Source organism: Salvelinus alpinus, chromosome 31 (assembly GCF_045679555.1).
Source record: "Salvelinus alpinus chromosome 31, SLU_Salpinus.1, whole genome shotgun sequence".
Classification (NCBI taxonomy): domain Eukaryota; kingdom Metazoa; phylum Chordata; class Actinopteri; order Salmoniformes; family Salmonidae; genus Salvelinus; species Salvelinus alpinus.
Genome location: NC_092116.1, coordinates 12,527,540 through 12,549,588, shown reverse-complemented (window position 1 = coordinate 12,549,588; position 22,049 = coordinate 12,527,540). Strand labels below are relative to the sequence as shown.

The 22,049-nt window shown below is 44.0% G+C and overlaps 1 protein-coding gene across 37 annotated transcripts in view; it reads left to right on the top strand.

The window, feature by feature from the left end:
• LOC139561502 (receptor-type tyrosine-protein phosphatase delta-like) overlaps nt 1-22,049 on the top strand; it is a 600,941-nt gene that overhangs the window by 140,088 nt on the left and 438,804 nt on the right. For all 37 annotated transcript variants that reach the window (XM_071378643.1, XM_071378677.1, XM_071378668.1 and 34 more), the window contains exon 4: nt 19,048-19,071. The gene's annotated coding sequence lies outside the window, so the exon portion shown is untranslated. The remainder of the gene's footprint in view (nt 1-19,047; nt 19,072-22,049) is intronic.

The window sequence follows — 22,049 nt, the reverse complement described above, 5'->3', positions numbered from 1 at the left end:
TTAGGCTAATTGAAATGTATGAGAGCCCTAGTTAAATGATCTGGGCAGGCAGAGCTCGAGAGTGATTGCAAACATATGGAACGGTTCCTTAAACAACTGAAACATCTACACAACGCTCTCTCTCTCTCTCTCTCTCTCTCTCTCTCTCTCTCTCTCTCTCTCTCTCTCTCTCTCTCTCTCTCTCTCTCTCTCTCTCTCTCTCTCTCTCTCTCTCTCTCTCTCTCTCTCTCTCTCTCTCTCTCTCTCTCTCTCTCTCTCTCTCTCTCTCTCTCTCTCTCTCTCTCTCTCTCTCTCTCTCTCTCTCTCTCTCTCTCTCTCTCTCTCTCTCTCTCTCTCTCTCTCTCTCTCTCTCTCTCTCTCTCTCTCTCTCTCTCTCTCTCTCTCTCTCTCTCTGTGTGTGTGCGGGTTGCATTACGTTTAATAATGTTTTAGTGCTCAAACACAACTATTCCATCCACGTCAATGCACGCACACACAGGAGAATATCTTGCCACATATTTAAAGGCAGCTAGCTGTGTGAAAAATAGCTTGCCAAGGACGGAGAGGGAAAAGAGGATTTAAAAACATATGGCAGACTGGCAGCGCAAGCAAAATGGAACGCAGCATTCAGGGTGCCAGCACGTGAAGTGATGGACTGGGTGTCGTGTATGCGTGTGCATAAGAGACAGAGGTAGACAGAGAAAGAGAGAGCTTGATAGAGTGTGAAAAAGGGAGTGAGGGAGGGAAAGAGAGAGAGCTGAAGGGAGGAAAGAGAGCGAGAGATGGAGGGAGAGAGAGCGAGAAGGAGAGAGAAAACTCATAGTTTGGCAGGTGCTGTTCCAATTCATATTTGGGTATTTTAGGCAGGGCCCTATCTAAATTATTAAGGACCTCGGGCATGTCTGGAACTGTATGTGGTTGTGTGTGAATGTGTGTCTGGGAAGAGTACACGTGTATGTTTGTGGGTGTGGGAGTGCTAATGTATCACGGGGGTTGGCGTATGTTTGACTGTATTAAAATACAATGAACGATATGAGCTCAATGTTCTGGGGAAATGCTCTCTCTCTCTCTCTCTCTCTCTCTCTCTCTCTCTCTCTCTCTCTCTCTCTCTCTCTCTCTCTCTCTCTCTCTCTCTCTCTCTCTCTCTCTCTCTCTCTCTCTCTCTCTCTCTCTCTCTCTCTCTCTCTCTCTCTCTCTCTCTCTCTCTCTCTCTCTCTCTCTCTCTCTCTAATAAGCTATTGACACGTTGCTTAGTGATGACTGGGGGAGTTATGTAGCTCATATTGTCTGAAATGAGTCACCGTGGTGTTTCTAACCACAGTGACAGGTAGACACAGAGGCTCGCTCAATTCAAATTGCTCCATTTAATTGGTGATCTCTGTTGGGTAAGTGTGCAGGTAAGTGTACTATTTAGAAAAATACTGTCTGTGGCGGCTACACAGTCTATTATTGGCATACTTACTCTCTCCCTAAGGTGTAGCGTAGCTTCATTCATATTCTCCTCATGCGGGCTGCACACCCTTGGCATAATCCAGGAGTCGGACTCATCATTAGAGACAGGGAAATATGAATTGGGCTACGCAAGTACACCTTCTGATTTCGTTAGTGTCTGTTGACGCGGGATACCATAGTCCAGATTGGGTGGCGTAATGGGACGCTGTCACTTTTTGATGGCTTACTCACTATCCTCTGTGTTACATGCGGTACTGGGGAGCTAGCTACTGATTCACTTTGAATCGTTCTTTTAATAATTATAATGATGTCCAAATTGACCTGACATTGAAGAATAAGGAAAGAAGAGGTTCCCGGAACAGTACTGTTCATTGTTTACAGTTCAATAATTTGACATCCCATAATTTAAATGACGAGGTCTTGGTATAATAGGATAAACAAGACTTAACTACAAGATGATTGAACTACCGCTGTCACGCTGGGCTCCAGAGTGGCGCAGGCGTCTAAGATACTGCATTTCAGTACAAGAGGTGTCACTGCAGTACCTGGTTCGAATCCATGCTGCATCACACCCGGCCGTGATTGGGAGTCCCATAGGGCGGTGCACAATTGGCCCAGCATCGTCTGGGTTTTGCCGCGGTAGGCTGTCATTGTAAATAAGAATTTGTTCTTAACTGACTTGCCTACTTAAATAAAGGTTAAATATTTTTTTTTTAAACTCTGTCAAATTCAAACTGTTTCGAAAGTTACTGCTTCTGCTCACAAATACAAGGGTGTCTGTGTAAAGAATTTGTCTCTTTATTCTGTTTCCAAAATACATTTTGAGACCGTAAATATGTATATTTTCTTGACAAATGTCTAATTCTGGTCAATTCTGGTCAAAGTTTATCACTGTCACCTGAAGGGTTAGCTATTCTGACAGGAAGGCTGAGCCTGTATGAAGTATGGGCTATATTATGTTGGTTTGACATTGAAAAGGTTAAACCAATGACTTTCCAAAAGGAAAGGTAGTTTGGGAATATGTTTTGCTCTCTGTTTAGTTTCCATCACGAATGTTCTACTGCACCAGAAGCTCAACAGACACAAAACATCCCTCACGTCATTAAACAATGATAAAGCTTTTGGATAAATGATTACACAATCTTCATCTCGTCAGGTATGTCCTGCGAGTGAGTTGCATGCCTGTACCCCGACAACACAATTTTGATGGACGTCCTCATGGAATGTTGTGTAAGTCAACACACGGAACACATTGATAAAGTGTTACTGCAGAATGCCTTCAATATATGAATCAACTGTAATCAATGTATTGATGCAGACAACCTCCACTGCTCCTGTAGTCACAGGTTGGTCAGAGCAAATCGCGTTTCTACCGGTGTGTTTCTACACGGATGACTTTTGAGTTCTCAATGTCTTTCATACTGTACATAGAAAGGCCTGCTTGTCGGGTGTCGTTTTACACGATCATTCTGATTCCCGTCACAGAAGTGTACTGCGCTCTGTGTGTATACCTATTGATTAAAACATTAGGCCCACTTGCTTTGAATGGAGCGGCTTATTTTGTGCTCATTTTTTAGAATTGGAACCCTTTTCTGGCTATGATTATGGATTCTTAGTGTGCGCTCACACAATCTGTTGTGTGTGTGTGTGTGTTTCTGTGTGCGTGAATAGTGTTTGTGTATGTGCCTATGTCTGTGTGTGTATTGTGTTTTTGTGCATTGTATGTCTCTGCGTGCGTGTGCACCCGTGACTTGTGTTTGAGCCTGTGTGTCTGTGGACGTGTAATCCATTTGTTTAAATACATTTGACATGTTCATTAAGCCGCTAAGCCACACACCCTCACTTTTTCCCCTCTCGGAAAGCGGCTTTTTGCGCCGCGCATAGGCTGTAATTACCGTGCTCCACAAATGAGGGGGATGGCACTGAAAGCACAGCAGAGAGAGCTGCTTCATGGCTGCCTGCCAGCCTCTCCTTCCTCTATCTCCTCCGTCTCCTTTTTCCTTACAATGACATCACAGCAATCAGGAACCATGGGCCCCGCTATTCAGTCATAACACAGAACCTGAAATAAGATGTTTCGGATGAGAGAGAGGTTTAAATGCAATGAAATTATGATTTTTTTCATTTATTTGTATTTTTTTTATTAGTTAAATTTGTGAATTTTAATGTCTTCTTTTTTTCCAGCTCTTACACCATACAGAAACTGGTTTCGGATAAATACGTAGCAAGACACCGGAGGAACACTGAAATTGTCACGGTTGTCGTAAGAACGAGACCAAGGCGCAGCGGATGTTGAGTTCCACATATTTATTTCAAAGTGAAAATAAACAAAACATATCAATAAACGAACAACGAAACGTGACTACGTGATGCACATGCACAAACACAAAACAGTATCCCACAAATGCAGGTGGGGAAAAAGCCTACCTAAATATGATCCCCAATTAGAGGCAACGATTACCAGCTGCGTCCAATTGGGAACCAAACAAACCACCAACCTAGAAATCTATGAACTAGATACCCCCCCCAGTCACGCTATGACCTAAACACCATAGAAAACCGAGGGCTCTCTATGGTCAGGGCGTGACAGAAATAATACATCATATCTCATATTTGACTCAAAGGCAGACATTCATGTACACTACCCTCTATATGCCCCTTCATGTAGTGTTGAAAATCTGCAATAGACAAATCAACCCACCAAATCAACCTCCCCCCCCATATTTGTGCTTCTGGAGAAAATCATCTTTAAGTCTGTCGTCATTTCTGTTCGTTGGTGAGGGGATTTAGGGACTGGCTGCCCATCCGTCCTTTCTCCTGGCGATGCTGGCACTGCCAAGTTGACGCTGTGCCCGGCTGTTGGGCTGGTATCCGTGACCATCTTCCTGCGCCAGCACCATGATTACCATGATCTGTGTCGGCAAGAGTATTACACAACCACCTGGAGAGAGAGGAACACCTGGACAGTTAGGTCCTGCCCAGCCCACAATAACAGGCTTTACAGCCTACACACTATAGTCATATAGCATATAGTAATTACGCATTCTGTAGGCAACTAAAGGGACTTATAGGCAATACTATAAAATAACAGGCTTTTCTCACTATCCAGCCATAGTGCATGGACAACTTATGCGTAGTTTAGGGAGGCATTAAGTTCTCTATAGGCAAGACTGTAACATTAGAATCATGGAGTTGGTTCATGGAATTGACGTTCTGTACAGGGTACATTGTTATGTGCGACGGAGGTGAGTTGGACCGATGCTCTTGTGATGAGGTAGCCCTGTCTGTGTGATAGGAATTTCCTTTAGGCCTAATGGTTAAGATGTTGGTTTCCCATGCCCGAGACCGGGGTTCAGAACCCACCTGTGACACGTAGGTCTGGTTACTAAGGAATGAAGTGTACTGGATCAGCTGAACACGATGTGCTTGGTTATTACATTAGCCTTGTAAAGGTAAATAGCGTAAATCTGAAAATCAAACATGTAATTAATAACCGGCCCTGGATATTACCTAAGCAGTTCGTGTACAATGCCCTTGCTAAATACTAATACATATATACATGCACAGTATGTGACATGCAGCTGTAATTACTCATGAGAATCGGCCTGCTTTCTAGAACATTCAATCATTAATAATATATGCTGGTTAACTATGTAACAGACGCCCAATGCGTTATTTAGGAGTATTACCATCCGATCCAAACTTAAAATAGATTTCACAATGAATATAGCAATTATCTAACCCAACCTACCTAGGAAAAACGTACTCTCACCTGCAGAGTCGTTCCATGGGTACGATTTCATCTGGATGTTGGGTTGCACTTATCCAGTATATTTTGACAGTGGTGCCACGCTGTTAGGGTTGTTGTCATCTTTCAACCAGCAACTGTCTCGAGCACTGGGAAACCAGTTGAGTAGACTCTGTAACCAATCATTTTATTTAATTAAACAATTAACTCCTGAGGTGTAACTGAGTCCCGGCAGAGAACGACACCCGGGGGACTAAAATTGTTTATCTTAAGGGTGGGAATGCTGAAAAGGACTCAGTATTTCGCTGCTCGATTGTGTAATTTGGTTCGGTTGGGTGTGCACTGCATGTGAAATATTCTATCTTGGCAAATTTGATGGGAGAATATTGTATTATTGTTATGTTGTCTCATGGTCTTCACACATTCATGCTTTCCTATTCAGACGAGTGGAAATGAAAGCGAAATCACTGACCTAAACTATTTCATGGAATGTACCACCAAAATATGACAAAATTAGCTCAGCGAGAATTGCTGATGGGATCAAGGAATTCAACACCCAAGTTTTGAAATCCTTTATCCCCCCACCCATTCTGCACTCTGTAAGCCAACCGTGATCTTTCCCTGAACTGTCATAACTACGGCTCCAGTAACATTGCAATTACTGAGCAAGCATGTTCAAAAAACACCTCCGCTCCACAACTTCATATTCAATATCACCCATTAAGCATCTTCCCTGACCCCAGTCCAGACCCACGGTGAAAAAGAAAACCCTGTCTTACTTAATATTATCTATCATAAAGCATGTCTGATGTAGTGAGGAAGGAAATTAGAGAGAGAAGAGGTTGGGAGGGAGGGAGGGAGGGAGGGAGGGAGGGAGGGAGGGAGGGAGGGAGGGAGGGAGGGAGGGAGGGAGGGAGGGAGGGAGGGAGGGAAAGGGGGAGAGAGGGAGAGGGGAGGGAAAGGGAGGGAGAGAGAGATGGATGGATGGATGGGGAGGGAGGGAAAGGGGGGAGGGAGGGAGGGAGAGAGAGATGGATGGATGGGGAGAGAGAGGGAGGGAAAGGAGGAGAAAGGGAAAGGATGAGAGAGGGAGATAGAGAGGTAGGGGTTAGGGAGAGAGGGAGGCAGATACAAACAAAGATAGAGACAGACAGGAAACAGACATAGAGAAATAGGGAGGGAGGGAGGGATACATACATGGAAAGATGGAGATGAAGGGAGCAAGACGGGGAGAAAGGGAGGCAGTGACAAAAAGAAGAGAGAGAGTGAGACAGCGGGAGACGTGGAAGGAGGGAGGAAACAGAAGACAGAGAAAGATAGCGATGGAGGGAGAAAGAAAGATGGGGAGGAAAGGAAAGAACGAGAGCAGGAGGCAGAAAGAGAGAGGGAGACAGACAGCTTCTCCCCTCTTCCCACAGCCTGTAATAACTTCATGCATGTTTAAGCAGGCATTAGTTAAATACCCAGAGGAGGACCCTGGCTCACAGGCTCAGAGATGACACGGGAGCACAACACCACACCACACAGTGGATAGAGAGGATGGAGCAACACACACACACACACACACACACACACACACACACACACACACACACACACAGATTAATTATCTCTCTCTCTCACACACACACACACGCACACGCACACGCAGATTAATTATCTCTCTCTCTCGCACGCACGCACGCACGCACGCACGCACGCACACACACACGCACACACACACACACACACACACACACACACACACACACACACACACCACATCACCACACACACACACACACACACACACACACACACACACACACACACACACACACACACACACACACACACACACACAGATTAATTATCTCTCTCTCTCACACACACACACACACACACACACACACACACACACACACACACACACACACACACACACACACACACACACACACACACACACACACACACACGCACACACAGAGATGCTCACTTAAGCTGGAATCCTTAATGGTGAAACTGACACACCCGCTTGCCTTTTTACAACAACAAAGAAATTACTGCAAACAACAAACATTGTTTTTTTCCCCTCGGTCATCATTGCACGTGCAATAGAAGAGCACAGTACTGGATGTATTGCAAAAAATAATAATGATCATGCTGCGAGACGCTCCTCAGCTCTTGCAACAAAAACAATAACAAGGGTGGTAGGGCAGCCAGTGGCGCTGTTTCCCCCTACTAAGGATTCCATCTTTAAGACACATGCCATTGCAGAAAAGTATACACATTAATCTCTTTCTCACACACACACACACACACACACACACACACACACACACACACACACACACACACACACACACACACACAGCAGTGAGCACAGAGAATCATCTGCTGTCCTTGGGACAAATGGAGAGGAACACATGGCTTCACTATGATTCAAACCACCTGCAAAGGTTTTCACAACTTCTCCCTCCCTCACTCTCTCTTTATCTCTCTCTCTCTCCCTCCCTCCCTCTCTCTTTGTCTCTCTCTCTCCCCCCTTCCTCTCCCTCCTGTGTGCCGGAGTTCTTCAATGCCATCCGGTCTAAGGGCTCCTTCCAAAGAGGTACATCCCCCTGGAAGACCCACAGTGCTATGGGAAGTCGGGCAGGAAGGGGGAGGGAGGGAGAGGGGGAGGGAGGGAGAGTGGCAGAAGGGTGGAGCTCTCCAATGTGGCTGTCACCAGCATATATCTCAGGAGGCGTCTTGTGCTCTCCAGTGCATCATGCCCTCCCACCAAACACACACACACACAATTCACACAGGCAGGCCCTCATAGGCCACACACCACAAACAGAAGGCGCCTTGATAGATTCCAGGTCATGCGATCACTGTACATGTATACTCTGTATGTACACTCATATGCATGGATACGTACATGCAAACATACAAACCTGAACCAAACCGGAATACATACATGCAAACAAACACACTGAAACATTCAGGAGCTATCTTAAACTAACAACACACACATGTCACACGCTCAACACTCAAGCCCCGAACACATCCACTCCAGCACGACCTATTTCCCCTTCTCCTCCTCCTCTCTCTGCCTAGCGAGTCATGTTAATGAGATGGTTAACAGATCAAAAGGCACAGAGAGGAATTTTTAATTGCTGGAGAGGTGTTGATTAGTGCCAGGCAGAGAGGCGAGGCAAGGTGCAGTCAGCTTCCATTAAACCATAGCTCTGGGGGCTCTGCTGTGCGTGAGTGTGTGTGAGTGTGAGTCTGTGTGTGTGAGTATGTGTGTGTGTGCGCGTGTGAGAGAGAGTGATTTTGGGTGTGAGCATTAAATGCATGTGAGAAAGTGCATGTGTGTGTGTCTGCATCCTTGTGTGTGTGTTTCCTCTGGGAGATCATTGTTAATGCATAGAAGGCTCTGAATGGTCAATCCGACTTCTGCAGTGGCCATACAGAATTGAATGCAATGCGGCCTCAGCATCTTACGCTTTGGAGAGCTGTCATAGGCATGCAACAAATTAGTCTGCACTGCACCACTCATAGTGATTCAGAGCTAATCTCTATAGCCATCCAGCTAATTACAAGCAACTGGCTAAACGAAAAGAGAATACCTTACCTTACCTTGATGTCGGGGTCCGTTTCCCGGTGCTTAACATAGTAAAAAGGCTCCACCGTTTTCCCACCTGCATCTCCATCCCGAATCTCCCCATCACCCCCCCAGCAAAATTGTGCCTACATATAGGCTATTGTTTATGTGACCCACCACCTGGATTCGGTCCTATGTAGCAACATTTGAAATTGTGTTTTTTACATTGGATAAAAGTACAGACGGAGCTAGAAAATTGTATATCATACACTGCAATTGAGGAACAATGGGAAAGTAACTCTGCTTTGAAAGTTGATCAACTTTTAACCCCACTTTTGAGAAAAATACCCAATAATGCTTTTTACACCTACTGGAGAGCTCTTCTTTGTCTACACCCATTCAGCATCGTTCACACCCTCTTAAGCCTTAGCCCCACCCATCTCTTTAAGGATTCACATGTGAGGCCATGTGCTAAACAGAGTGAGTAGTGTAGTAAACAAATACACAAACTAGTTCTTGGCCTATATCCTAATCTGACTTTGGTGAAGGTCATGTTGTTCTTCACATCACCGTCTCTGGTAAACACACACTATATCAAATAAAATGTCATGTTTATTTGTCACATGTACAGAATACAGACTGTGTAAATGGAACAGTGAAATGGTTACTTGTATATTTGCATAGTAGGAATATCAAAAACAGAAAGTGTCCAGATAAAAATATTGTATAATTATTAGCACACTTACCCAGACACACGTCTGTAAATTGATGGGTCATGTGAAAGTAATACTATAACCATCCCAGCCACATCTATCGAAGTGGATGGGTCACTATTGTCTAGACATGTACACATGTTCATGAAATACAATAGATGGACGTAATCACCCCTAGACACACCTGGTTAACTTGATGGGTCATGTAATCAGCTGGAAAAGTGGAGTCTTTTGTTTAGACATGTAGCTAGGTAGCAAGCTAATCAATTAACCGGCATAATCCCAACTCATACTACTAAAATACAAACTATTTGTCATAGCTGTAGTATGAATCTGCAGGTAGCTAAAGCTAACCAACTAGGTTTAATGTTAGCTAGATAGCTAACATTAGGCTATAACTAGCAATGCAAATGGATTTACTACACAGATCATACACGTAGCATTAGCTAGCGAGCTAGCACGATAACATTCTCTAGCTAACTTGCAATGAAAATAACTTTCTGACAAAATTAGAAACGTATAATATCTGAAAATGTAGCTAGACTTTTACACATATAAATGGATGAACGCTTCACGGCAAAGTGGAACCATTTAACTATGTTTTGTTTGTAGCTACATCTTGTTTGGCCAGCGTTGTGTCAAGTCACTCCGGTTCACACTGAACATGGCGTGCGCAGAAAGTAGCCCATCACAACTTTTTACAACTGATCTGTCGATAGCGCCTGCTAAATTCAGGGTGGCAATGTTGTTGAGAAAAGTATGAAAACCTTTGTAGTTCTTGATGGCTAACGTTATATCTTTCAAAAAAGCTATGGTAGAAAGGATTATCAACACATACTGAGCAGCTCACGTTTAAACAGATGCATGCTACATGGCAGGTCAATCCAAACTCATGTCTTGGCATGTCCAGCCCATCCATTATCCATGTTCCAGAAGGCATTTCTCCTCCCCAAAAACGCATTTTGATACAAATAAATCGGAGTTTAATGCTTGTATGGATGTCAACCCCAATATATGTTCATGTCATCGTCATCAATCAACTTCATTACAGTTCAAAACGACTTTGACTACCACCACAGATTTCTCTATGCTAGCTATGCTACCAGCTTATACGAATGGAAGTTAGCATTTAGCAGTCACTTTTTCTTAACCTGTGTTCTGTGTTCTGCAGCGAAAACAGCCAAATATATCCTTATCGAATTTTAGTAACCACATTGTGGGCTTGTTAAAATACATCAATCATGACGGATTTGACAAATATCCACTTTGTTAGATCAGATTTGTTGAATCTGCACCAATCCATCATCATTCTATCCCTCACGGTCTGCATTCCATTGACCTCTGTACCGCTTCTATCCCCATTACCTGCACGATTTCTTTCCAGGAGTTCAAACTCATTTTTGTGTCTTTGAAATCCCTACATGAGGTATCATAAAGATGTTTTTTATTTGTGAACTTCTTCTGTTAACCTTTCGTCAAAGGTCTCCATGTCAAGGAAGTTGTCAAAGATGTGAGTTTGTGTTTATACAGGATGTACCACCCCCACCTACTATCAACCAGTAATGTCGATGCGGAGCTGTAAGGAGCTATAAGGAGCCCTCCGCATTGTTATAACATTTGGGAGGAGCACAGCATTGCCTCCGGAGCTCGATATGGGCTCCACAAGCCTCCAGAGGCTCCACAATTGCGTCACACCCTCTGTATGGACAGCATTTCTGAATCATGTATAAATGGGCTATACTTCAGCCCATATTTCAAACCCTAAAAGCATCAATGCCAATTCAGTGAGTTTATAAAGAGGAGATCAGGTGTAGGAGAAAGTGATTACAGGGCATAACCTCTGGAGCTGATATTGCAACTACTGAGGCATTACTGTAATGGAGATGACAATGGCTGACGAGTGCAGACAGAAGTAGCAAGTACAGTACTGACACACTAGCAATGATGCTAATTAGTAGCTAGGAAAGTGCTAACACAATAGCAGCAACGCTAACTAGTAGCAAATACAGTGCTGACACACTAGCAGTGGTGCTAACTAGTAGCAATTACAATACTGACACACTAGCAATGATGCTAACTAGTAGCTACTACAGTAACACACTAGCAGTGATGCTAACTAGTAGCTGCTACAGTGCTAATACAATAGCATCAATGCTAACTAGTAGTGATGCAAACAAGAGCTCTGCTACCCGACCCGAGCCCGATGGACCCCGACATTATATATTAGGTTAGGGCCAGGCAGGGCCTGTTTTTCCCTCAATAACTAGGGTACGGGTAGGGCTTGGGTATCACTTAATTGATCATTGACATTTTGAAGCTGAGCCATTTGCTTGTGCTCTGCTGCATAGTACATATCATGGTGTCATAAGTGCTTCAACCTTTGTCCGAGTCCACCGAAAATAATGTTCATGTTCCTTATTAATAATGTTAATGTTCCTTAAGGTTTGTCGGAGTTTAGAGTGATGAAAAGTAGCTAGTTTACACCTAACTGTTCTCTGTCTCGTCATTGAGCAGAACAGCAAGCAGAGGTGTTGCTATTGATTCTCACACAAGCAGAGCCATGCACAGAGCACAGCACAGGGAGCGAGGGTCAGACAGATGAGCTGCTTAATCAATATTAACGGAGGAAGTTATTTCTGATTTCGGGTAGGGCCTTAAATTTAGCAGAAGCAATCGGGCCTGATGAGGGTAGGGCCTGAACGTCGTGGGCATGGGTAGGGCTTGGGGCTTAAAATGTATGCCCGTGCAGGACGCTAATGCAAACTACAGTCAATTATAATTAAATAGTAGACAGATGTACAAGATAGTAGACATATAGTAGACAGTGCGTAACTGACAAGTGCCTTTGTCCCAGCCATGATCTAGGTTCAATATAGTTACACATAGATCATTACTTAGACTCCTTGCCTCAGCAATGTGGACGTATCTGCTCATTAAAGCTCTAATTAAGCACAAGACCTTCTAGTTAGCATTAAAGTAATGCTACACTCTAAGATGCTACTTAACATTCCATTTGCAATCAGTATTTGGCACACACCTCAGCACCCAATGATCTTTCCCTGACTCCCTGACTCTCATTTTGGGCCAACCTTTGGATAAGGTTGAAAAATAAATAAATATCACACAGAGCACCACATCAGTGGCTATTCATCGTGTGTGTCTGTGTGTGTCTAAGGGATACTATCCTGTCCCTGTGTGTGTGTGTGTGTGTGTGTGTGTGTGTGTGTGTGTGTGTGTGTGTGTGTGTGTGTGTGTGTGTGTGTGTGTGTGTGTGTGTGTGTGTGTGTGTGTGTGTGTGTGTGCGCGCGCGCGCACGTGTGTGTGTGTGCCTAAGGGCTGCTCTGCCTGTCCCTCTGTCAGAATTTCCATCTTTTGTTCTAAGAGCTGTTCCCCTGCCTCTCACACGCACAGATGGCAGAGGGGTCGAAGCACTTTAATGAATTTTCAAAGGGGCAGCATTGGCAATATTAAAAGGAGCGGCTAACCTTCAGCTCAGCTGACACTGGAGTCAGAGGCACGTCATTGTGCAGTCACACACATACGCACACACTTACCAAGAAAGACAGACTCTTGAACAGACAAACAGACAGACACACACACACATTTTGTCAGAAAAATTATAACAACAGAGAAAAACACAACGGCAACAAAAAAGGATACTAAAAAACCCAGTGCTAATTATCCCTGTTAGCGCAGAGGTGTGGACTCGAGTCACATGACTTGAGACTGGACTTGATAGAAAATAAAATAACTTGAGGCTTGACTTGGACTTGGAGCCTCAAGACACGGGACTAGACTTTGACGTGAGACTTGAGAAGTGAGATTGATGACTGATGACTTGAGACTGATGACTACAGGTTCTGTAAACATTTTGTCACTCGTTTTGTGGCACAGAATATTCGTGGATTACTCTCCATGCAGCCGGAGACAGTATCGCACTTGCAAAAGCACACTTGGCCCTCTGATTGGATCAGCAAACTATCAATCAACACAGGTCGGGTGAGCTGGCGCAGTGACAAGGTTTAGGGGGGTTGCGAGTGTGAAACTGAATGGGGAAAATATATTTTTCATAAATATTTTAATAGGCTACATTTAGCCTACCATTTGTATTTTATATGTATACCTTTGTTTATTCGATCTGGTCACTAACATAGGCCTACAGCACAGCACCACGTTCTTGTTTCAAAAACATATCATCTGTGCTTCAGAACCAAAAGGTTGGGTGTCTTGACTGTCGACCAATGACCAGTCTTTAGCATTGGCCGCAATGGTGGGTGTACATATTCAGGTTAGTGACCAGTAAGCTTACTTCACAAGGTCACCAGCGTTGGGGCATCAAGCAACACTTACTAGCATAGGCCTACTGGTCTTTTGGTATGCCAAAATTGATTGAAATTGATAATTTACTTATTAAGCTTGAGTGGAATTTGTTGTTAAAATTAATTATTACATAATCAAAATGTGTTGTAGGGGTGTCACGTAGACTCAATAAATAGACAAAGATTTGTAGTTGAACAAGTCATTGCCTGTATAGATTTATTTGTACTTTATTTGAGACTTGGCTTGAAAAAACGTGTGACTTGACTTGACTTGACTTATTCTTAGATTTCAGGACTTGGACTTGACTCGAGACTCGACCTGCTCTACTTGGGACTGGACTTGAGACTAGGACCTTGTGACTTGAGACTTGCTTGTGACTCGAATAATAGTGACTTGGCCCCACCTCTGAATTAGAGTGACAGCCACTGAGTGCTCCGCTCCTTTTAATGATGAGCGCATATGGCCGCCACCTCACTGGCTAACGAGGGAGCACGGTGTGGTGTAGTGCTTCTGTTCATCCATCTGCCCCATGGTAATGACTCCACCTGGCCTCGGCTGTGCCTCCACACCGGTAGCACAGGAAAACACAAATAAAAAGCTTGTTTGAATCCTGTACTACATTGTTTGCTTGTTTGACCTAACTTTCTATTGGAGTTGATAGGGTTTGCTGGCGTGCTTATAGTGTTTATTACACGTTTATAGGGGTGTTATGACAGTCTGACTGAATGACAGGGTAATGTATTTCAATATTTAGGCTCATTTGGTGTGTGTGTCTTTTATGAATAGTCTCTGTATAGATAATGTAGGTCCTTTTGCCACATCTTGTTCAGTAAGGCCTAAGCTTTTTGACCCTTCCCACAATAATTCAAGAAGGCACTTTAGGGTCCTTAAGCATCTGGGCAAGGCCTTGATGGTGCCAACCGCCAACCAATCACACAGATGCCCGCGGGAATGCCCCCTACTCAAACACATCATCTGAACGGGCAGGCCTGCCCGGCACAGCCAGAGGCGTCAGGCTCCAGCCTGTCTCTTTCTCTTCGTTTCCTTGAGCAAGAGGCTCTTTATTGTCCTCCTTTTTCCGAACACTGGGTCATATTTCACTGAGGAGCCAGAGGCCTCTGATATCTCCCTTCTGATCCCTGATCAAGCAAGAAAAAATAAAGCTGCATTTTTTTTTAAAGACCCCAAAGTAGTTTTTATTGCCCTGTACAAGGGAATGCCTACAGAATGGCCCCTGGAAGACAAAGCAGACCATGAAAGTTTTTTTTTTCCGACTTCGGCTTTCATGTTTGTATTTGTTTATGCACCATCTGCTCCAGAAGATGTGGGAATAGATGTCTAAATCAACAGTACTTTTAATATTCAGGGGATTTGCAGTACTTCAACTCAATTTGATTAGATTACATACATTTGGACAACTATTGAGTTTGTTTTGGGTGGGGTTGCGATAATCAGATCAATGACAATCGTGTTCAGGTTATTGGGTGTAGCTTGACGTTTATTACAACTCATGTATCCAGATATAGGCTGTTTAGTGATTTTATAGAACGGTGTTGAACCTGTGCACCTGCAACCCCGAGTCAGCTGCTGAGAGAACTCCACATCTGCTCCAGTGTCCATAAGTATGCATGGCTGATATACTGTCATGCCTCAGTAGCCATTAAACTGGACCAAGATTATCTGACAACAGCTGATTGAGTTTGAGTGATCTGCTCTTGTGCGTCATGCATTAAATACACTCTGAAGTCAAAAAGTTGACAAAATGTTCTCAAAAGAGCCAAACAACTTCCACTAAACTCTTTTGGCTCCATCGTCGGTTTATGTAAATTCTCAAAGCTCAAGTCTGTCTGAGCACGGACCAGCTGTAGCTTCTAACACTTCCTTAACGTCCCTCATCAGAGAGTGTTTACATGGCGTCTGTGAAGGGGGCCCAGATAGTTGCAGTGGCAGCGACGTAAGGAAGGCAGCAGTACAGTAAACCGTTTCTGGCTCTCCTCCTCTCTCTACTCTCTCGGATAGGCATTTTAACAGCAAGCTGGAGCTACGCCAGCAAGCCATTTCAGGCCATTATGTAGAGCTGTAAAAAAACAGCTGTTCCCATTCCACTCTGTTGAATAGGTTAAATAGTGACACGGTGCAAACAGCGGCCTTTTCGTCATGGTGTAATTGAACAACATGAGGTGCCGGCGGTCGGTGTAGTAGTGGCTTGGCAAAGCTGTCCGTTGTGTTCATTGCGTTTCGTTTCCAATGGCAACCACTCATGCCACAGCAGCCCACCCTCTTTTGGAGTGATGAAGCCTGAGTGAGAGAGAATGAATTGAACCAAAAGCTTGACCCACTGATGAACTGAAATCAGTCAATGGGTTTAAGAGGAGCACACCGACAGAGGCTAGGTGGAAACGAGTTGGCTACTGTCACTCTCACGTGGCTATTGAATGAGCTTATGTCCAGTGAGGTTAACACAGATTTAAGTGGAAACACACCAACACATTATATCTCAGTGCTAAGGCCCAAACGCTGCCTGTGAAGTGCTCAGTTACAAAACACTGTGTGTGTCCACTTGTGATACTCACCGCATTGACCGCCACATACATCTCTAAATCCCCTGTTGTCAACAGAGAAACGGCAACATAGGGATGTAGTTCTCGGATTTCCTGCCATGTCAAAAGTTTCCATATCTTATAGAGGTTCCACACAGCCTAACTAAGACTCCGAAAGCAGCTTATATGCTTGAAACAGGGGGGAAAGTATCATCCTCTCTTTGTTTTTCCTTATTCACATTGTGGGTTTAAGGAGACTCACAAGAGGCTCTGTCATCCTCATGCATTTCTTTTCACCAATCCCCCACTGGCTTAATCCACTTAGAGTTGGGCCTGTGCTAGCTTTACTCGAGTTTTTTGGTGAGGTCATATATTTCTAATCAATGCATCTCAATTCATTGCAAGAACAAAACTCACTATTAAAACCCAAAACGTGTTTGATGGAGAGAAAGTGTTGATATTTTTTTAAATAAATGATTGCGAAACTGCCTTTCCTGTCTGTTTAGTAATTTAGTAATTGTACGTGACATTACTGCCCCAAAATATGGGTTGTAGTTGCGTATCCTGTTCTCTGTCATTCTCAAACGCTACAAAGTTAATTAAGTTGTACAACATTTCAAAGGGCACTATTGATCTGTTACTGTATGTGCTGCACCAAACTCCCAATACGGCCCGTTATCTTTCCCCCATTGTCTCTGACTCTCTCTTTCTCCCAATACGGCCCGTTATCTTCCCCCCATTGTCTCTGACTCTCTCTTTCTCCCAATACGGCCCGTTATCTTCCCCCCATTGTCTCTGACTCTCTCTTTCTCCCAATACGGCCCGTTATCTTTCCCCCATTGTCTCTGACTCTCTCTTTCTCCCAATACGGCCCGTTATCTTCCCCCCATTGTCTCTGACTCTCTCTTTCTCCCAATACGGCCCGTTATCTTCCCCCATTGTCTCTGACTCTCTCTTTCTCCCAATACGGCCCGTTATCTTTCCCCCATTGTCTCTGACTCTCTCTTTCTCCCAATGCGGCCCGTTATCTTTCCCCCATTGTCTCTGACTCTCTCTTTCTCCCAATACGGCCCGTTATCTTTCCCCCATTGTCTCTGACTCTCTCTTTCTCCCAATACGGCCCGTTATCTTTCCCCCATTGTCTCTGACTCTCTCTTTCTCCCAATACGGCCCGTTATCTTTCCTCCATTGTCTCTGACTCTCTCTTTCTCGCAATACGGCACGTTATCTTCCCCCCATTGTCTCTGACTCTCTCTTTCTCCCAATACGGCCCGTTATCTTTCCCCCATTGTCTCTGACCATCTCTCTTTCTCCCAATACGGCCCGTTATCTTTCCCCCATTGTCTCTGACTCTCTTAGGAAGTGTCTCTCTTTTTCTCCCAATGCAGACATCCATGTGATTAAAACCTCAGGGGTTTCTTTTAGCTCTTGAAATCTGACATCACCCCCGTGTCCAATTTTACCGAACGTGGTCCCTGAAGGTCTCCAGTCATGGTCCCTTGTTTAGCAACAACAGCAACTGACAGTGTCAGTGTGTGTTTGAAGCAAAGAGTATAGTAATGAATACCTAAGCACAAGGAGTTTGAGTCCTAATTTCCCTCCTTAGCCTAAAAATAAGCCATTCCTCTGTGACTAGGCCAACTTGGCATTGTGTTCACGTTCTCCCAGCACGGTTGATCCCAGGAGATTGTATACACCAAAATGCAAATAGATGCGAGGAGAAAAACATAATCTGTAATAAATCAAATTACTTGAAAATGATGCTTAGCAATACAGTATGTCTCTGTGAGCTCTCTAAGCAATGCTTACCCGCGGAACAGCTTCTGAATTAACGTCTCGTGTGAGCTGAAGATGTCGTCAGCTCCCTCTCTCTGTCTTTGTTTTAGTGTAACATTTACAACCAAAGCAAATCTGTTCTTGGGAGCAGTAAACCCGTAGAGGGAACAGTTTCTGATGTAAATATAGTGAGGTAAGGGAAATATATTTCTCAGACTTGTCAGGGAGGGTTGTCGAGGTGGGCACCTGCTCGCGTAACTCCCCTCTTCATAAATCTTAGCCAAAATGAATGTCAGGGAAAACAGCAATGAAACTGAAGATGTGGCTAAATCCGACTATTTTATCTTGCCGGGCTTCTGCGGTGGGAAGACCTTAAGGTCTTCATAAAGCAGACTAAGAGACGGAGATGCCGTCGTATTATAACTCCGGCGCCCCAAACATCAGCTGTCGAAATAACAAGCGCTGGGTTATATAAGGAAAGGTCGTAGCACAAAGGGTTAGAGATATCTGAGGCCCTCTAAATTACTTCAAAGACATACCAGTGGAAGAAGGTGGTGTGTGTGTGTGTGTGCGTGTGCGCAATCGTGTTGAGGTGAACACTTGGTCGTAATGGATGACTGCTGCCCACTTTTGTCTTTATTATTGGTCTCCTTCCCTTGGAATCGGAGGAAACACTGACAAATATTAATGCCAGTTGTGCAAACTTTGGATCCTCGGGGGAGAAAGGTCCGACGTTTCATGTTGGTCACTTAATAAATTACAGACCCCTCTTGACAGCGACTATTCTTAACCTCCAGTCTGCACCAACGTATGGGGCATTTTTCAGGAGCCGGTGACAGCTTTAGCCTGCGTTGAAGTTTACTCTGCTGTACATTGTAATTTGCTGACGTTTCTTTTTTTTTCTCCCTCCCCCTTCTCTCTCTTTCTTTCCCCTCCTCCTTACAGATGTGACCATCCGTTCCACAATAGGTAAGACTCATTTTGTTATTTTCCCAACCTAACTAGTCCTCAACAGTGAGATGTTTTCAGTTTCAACTCAATTGTGTATCCATCCACACCTATTCAGCATTGTTCACACCCTCTTAAGCTTTAGCCCCACCCATCTCTTTAAGGGTCTAAGTACTCCTCAACAGTGAGATGTTTTCAGTTGCAACTTATTGTGTATCCAATCTGAATGCTTAAGTAAAGGAGGGAGTATGGGAGTGGTGGGGTAGATGCTGCTGTTTACTCAGGAAGGTATGCAATGCTACGCCATCCTCCCCTTCGTTTTTCTACATGTAAGAGCGCCAACACACAAGCTAGCTATTTCTGGCATTCCGGGTTATGCTCTCAGTGGTTTAAATTGTATTCGAATGAGAGTCAAATGAGCCAGATTGTTCAAAGAGGATCTGGCAGTGTTGACTTAAACAGGGAGCCCCGGTATCTGTTTCCAAAGACATAAACTATAGTAAGGGGCCACTGGTGGTGAACTTTTCCCCTGCCACAGCTCCCTTCGCCATTTCTATCACACACTTCCATGGCATGACAGGAAGGCGCCATCACCATGGTGATATTGGACCAAAAAAAAATATATATATATATATATTCTAATGCAGTTCATGGCCACTGCGTATCTCAAGGAAGTGTGTGCATCACACTTAAAGTGGACTTTTTAAATGATATTAACAAATAACAAAGGAGACCGTGTCATGCCCTTGTCGTATCATAAGGAGTGATGCACCACAAATATTTCAATTACTTTCAAGGACAAATGTGACCGACCGGCTCAAATCGGTCTTATGTAGCAAAATTTGAAATTGTGTTTTTTACTTTGGATAAAAGTAGAGACTCAGAGCCACAAAATGGTATATCATACACTACCGTTAAGGAACAATGGGAAAGTAATTCTGCTTTGAAAGTTGATAAACATCTAAACTCACTTTTAAAAAATGGCCTTTGAATGTTTTGGTACTACTACTGGAGAGCCCTACTTTGTCTACACCTATTCAGCATTGTTCACACCCTCTTAAGCTTTAGCCCCACCCATCTCTTTAAGGGTCTAAGTACTCCTCAACAGTGAGATGTTTTCAGTTGCAACTTATTGTGTATCCAATCTGAGGACAAGGAACTATTGAAATATTGGACAAATATATATACAGTGGGGAGAACAAGTATTTGATACACTGCTGATTTTGCAGGTTTTCCTACTTACAAAGCATGTAGAGGTCTGTAATTTTTATCATAGGTACACTTCAACTGTGAGAGACGGAATCTAAAACAAAAATCCAGAAAATCACATTGTATGATTTTTAAGTAATTAATTTGCATTTTATTGCATGACATAAGTATTTGATACATCAGAAAAGCAGAACTGAATATTTGGTACAGAAACCTTTGTTTGCAATTACAGAGATCATACGTTTCCTGTAGTTCTTGACCAGGTTTGCACACACTGCAGCATTGATTTTGGCCCACTCCTCCATACAGACCTTCTCCAGATCCTTCAGGTTTCGGGGCTGTCGCTGGGCAATACCGACTTTTAGCTCCCTCCAAAGATTTTCTATTGGGTTCAGGTCTGGAGACTGGCTAGGCCACTCCAGGACCTTGAGATGCTTCTTACGAAGCCAATCCTTAGTTGCTCTGGCTGTGTGTTTCAGGTCGTTGACATGCTGGAAGACCCAGCCACGACCCATCTTCAATGCTCTTACTGAGGGAAAGTGGTTGTTGGCCAAGATCTCGCGATACATGGCCCCATCCATCCTCCCCTCAATACGGTGCAGTAGTCCTGTCCCCGTTGCAGAAAAGCATCCCCAAAGAATGATGTTTCCACCTCCATGCTTCACGGTTGGGATGGTGTTCTTGGGGTTGTAGTCATCCTTCTTCTTCCTCCAAACACGGCGAGTGGAGTTTAGACCAAAAAGCTCTATTTTTGTCTCATCAGACCACATGACCTTCTTCCATTCCTCCTCTGGATCATCCAGATGGTCATTGACAAACTTCAGACGGGCCTGGACATGCGCTGGCTTGAGCAGGGGGACCATGCGTGCTCTGCAGGATTTTAATCCATGACGGCGTAGTGTGTTACTAATGGTTTTCTTTGAGACTGTGGTCCCAGCTCTCTTCAGGTCATTGACCAGGTCCTGCCGTGTAGTTCTGGGCTGATCCCTCACCTTCCTCATGATCATTGATGCCCCACGAGGTGAGATCTTGCATGGAGCCCCAGACCAAGGGTGATTGACCGTCATCTTGAACTTCTTCCATTTTCTAATATCTGCGCCAACAGTTATTGCCTTCTCACCAAGCTGCTTGCCTATTGTCCTGTAGCCCATCCCAGCCTTGTGCAGGTCTACAATTTTATCCCTGATGTCCTTACACAGCTCTCTGGTCTTGGCCATTGTGGAGAGGTTGGAGTCTGTTTGATTGAGTGTGTGGACAGGTGTCTTTTATACAGGTAACGAGTTCAAACAGGTGCAGTTAATACAGGTAATGAGTGGAGAACAGGAGGACTTCTTAAAGAAAAACTAACAGGTCTGTGAGAGCTGGAATTCTTACTGGTTGGTAGGTGATCAAATACTTATGTCATGCAATAAAATGCAAATTAATTACTTAAAAATCATACACTGTGATTTTCTGGATTTTTGTTTTAGATTCCGTCTCTCACAGTTGAAGTGTACCTATGATAAAAATTACAGACCTGTACATGCTTTGTAAGTAGGAAAACCTGCAAAATCGGCAGTGTATCAAATACTTGTTCTCCCCACTGTATATATATATTCTAATGCAGTTCATGCCCACTGAGTATCTCAAGGAAGTGGGTGCATCACACTTCAAGTGGCCTTTTTAAAGGATATTAACAAATAACAAAGGAGACCGTGTCATGCCCTTGTCATATCAAGCGTTCTGTACTAACAGCAGTTAAGCACCCAAGCTAACCTTCTAGCTACTTCCAGACACAAATGAGCGAACAG